Raw genomic sequence first — 2,507 nt, 5'->3', positions numbered from 1 at the left:
CCTGGTGTCTTCTCTACCTGCAAGTTGCTTTGCCCTCTATTATGCTATTTTCTTTTTTCCCCATCTTGTTGGATAGGTAGTATGTGCCAATTTTTCCTGATAATTTCATACTTGTGTTTTAGATAAATGTTCTGTTTCTGGATAGAAAATAGAACAAAATGGGATACAGTACCATAGCAAATACATTAGGATTTTTCCATACTAGACAAAAGGTAAGTAAGGCCAGAATAGTTTGCTTTTTTCTTTCTCCCTTGTCAAAAACACAGAAAGGTATTTTCACTGTGTAATACAGAACACAGTGAAATGTCTCATTAATGTGTTTTCCCCTTCTATTGTGATTTACGACTTCATACAGTACTTTTCTTACCAAAGCTGCTTCTTGGTATATAACAATTTATGTTATTGTTAAATATGTAATGTTTATTGCATATTGTTACATATAATTCTATATATCTTAATATATTATCATTTAACTATATAGTTTGTTACATATAGCAATAAAAATTGGATGCAGTTTAGAACTTAAATTTCAAAGTACTAGTATAGCACATTATCAGTGCTGAAAGAATTTAGACTCTGTGTGTAATGTAGTGGATAAGGTTATTCAAGTTACTTATTAAAAATATTGAAAAAATGAAAATTTGGTTTTCTCACATTGTGTACCAAATATTTAAGCAGTTCATGGTTGCATACAAACTCCATTAGGCAAATGTATACTTTTTGAACTCAAACAATGTATGATTAAAGGCTGCAATTATTGGTAAATTCAAAATTAATTATTAGAATTCTTATTATACTTAAATAAATCCTCAGATAAATTCAAATTGACGAGTACAAAATAATATGAAATAACTTTTTTTTGTGCACTTCTTCATTCTACAAAAAATAATCTGCAGAGTATCAGAAATACCTTAGAACTCTAAGCATAAACAAGAAAAAAACCCTTGGTGTAGAAAGTTGTCGTGGACTTATTGTCCTTGTTACTGTACTAAAACTGGTATATTGCTATACATCGAGCTTTCATATTGTCTTATACAAAAAACAGAGCTACTCATTAGTTATGATGAAAAGAGAGACTTTCTTGTGGGTCTCTTATTACCAGTGAAAGCCAAAATGAACATAATACTTGGGGACTGGCATGCAATGATTGTCAGGACTTCATCTTATTTGGTTATATTCATGAAGGGGAAATATAGATGGTTTTTCAGAATACTTGCCGCGGAAGTGCAGCTTGCCCTCTGGACAAGCATTGGTTTCTTAATCCTTGGGAATCACATGAACTGTGTGTTGGTTTTGCATGGCAAGGTTTTGGCAGTGGGGGGGCTACAGGGGTGGCTTCTGTGAGAAGCTCCAAGACGGACCCGCCGCTGGCCAAGGCCAAGCCAATCAGCGCCTCTGTGATAACATATTTAAGAAAGAGAAAAACAGTTAGAGAGAGCTTTTGCAGCCGGAGAGAGGAGGGAGAAGATGTAAGAACATCTGCAGACACCCAGGTCAGTGCAGAAGGAGGGGCAGGAGGTGCTCCAGGTGCCGGAGCAGAGATCCCCCTGCAGCCCGTGGTGAAGACCATGGTGAAGCAGGCTGTCCCCCTGCAGCCCATGGAGGAAGGATGAGGGGGTGTAGAGATTCCACCTGCAGCCCGTGGAGGACCCCACGCCGGAGCAGGTGGAGGCACCTGAAGGAGGCTGTGACCCCCTGGGAAGCCCGGGCTGGAGCAAGCTCCTGGCAGGACCTGTGGATCCGTGGAGAGAGGAGCCCACGCCAGAGCAGGTTTGCTGGCAGGACTTGTGACCCCGTGGGGGACCCACGCTGGAGCAGTTTGCTCCTGAAGGTCTGCACCCCGTGGGAGAGAGTTCGTGGAGGACTGTAGCCCGTGGGAGAGACGCACGCTGGAGCAGTTCATGAAGGACTGTCTCCCGTGAGAGGGACTCCATGCTGGAGCAGGGGAACAATGAGAGGAGTCCTCCCCCTGAGGATGAAGAAGCAGCAGAAACACCGTGTGATGAACTGACCGTAACCCCCACTCCCCATCCCCCTGTGCCGCTGAGGGGGGCGGAGGTTGAAGCTGGGAGTGAAGTTGAGCCCGGGAAGATGGGAGGGGTGGGGGGAGGTGTGTTTAAGATTTGGTTTTATTTCTCATTCCTCTACTCTGTTTTGCCTAGTAATAAATTAGATGAATTCCCTCTCTAAGTTCAGTCTGTTTTATTCGTGATGATAATTAGTGAATGATCTCTCCCTGTCCTTATCTCGACCCACAAGTGTTTTGTTGTACCTTTTCTCCCCTGTCTGGTGAAGGAGGGGAGTGATAGAGTGGCTCTGGTGGGCACCTGGCCCTCAGCCAGGGTCAACCCACCACAAACTGGAAGGAATTTCAAATAGGTTTTTGATTTAAGAAGGCTATGTATTTGTTTGGCAACGTATTGTATTACAAGTATCCAAAAACATTGTTCCTATTGGTGTCCGTGACCAACAGAAATGCCTAGGAGGTTTCCAGAGATATTTAGAAT

The 2,507-nt window shown here is 42.5% G+C and overlaps 1 long non-coding RNA gene across 1 annotated transcript; it reads left to right on the top strand.

Moving 5' to 3' along the window:
- The first annotated feature begins 1,787 nt into the window (after positions 1-1,787).
- LOC142600108 (uncharacterized) lies at positions 1,788-2,190 on the top strand. Its single transcript, XR_012833563.1, has 2 exons — positions 1,788-1,831; positions 1,908-2,190. It is a non-coding gene; the product is annotated as an uncharacterized LOC142600108 (long non-coding RNA).
- Positions 2,191-2,507: the final 317 nt, after the last annotated feature.

This window comes from Balearica regulorum, chromosome 1, assembly GCF_011004875.1.
Source record: "Balearica regulorum gibbericeps isolate bBalReg1 chromosome 1, bBalReg1.pri, whole genome shotgun sequence".
Taxonomy (NCBI): domain Eukaryota; kingdom Metazoa; phylum Chordata; class Aves; order Gruiformes; family Gruidae; genus Balearica; species Balearica regulorum.
This window is presented reverse-complemented; position numbering and strand designations above follow the sequence as displayed.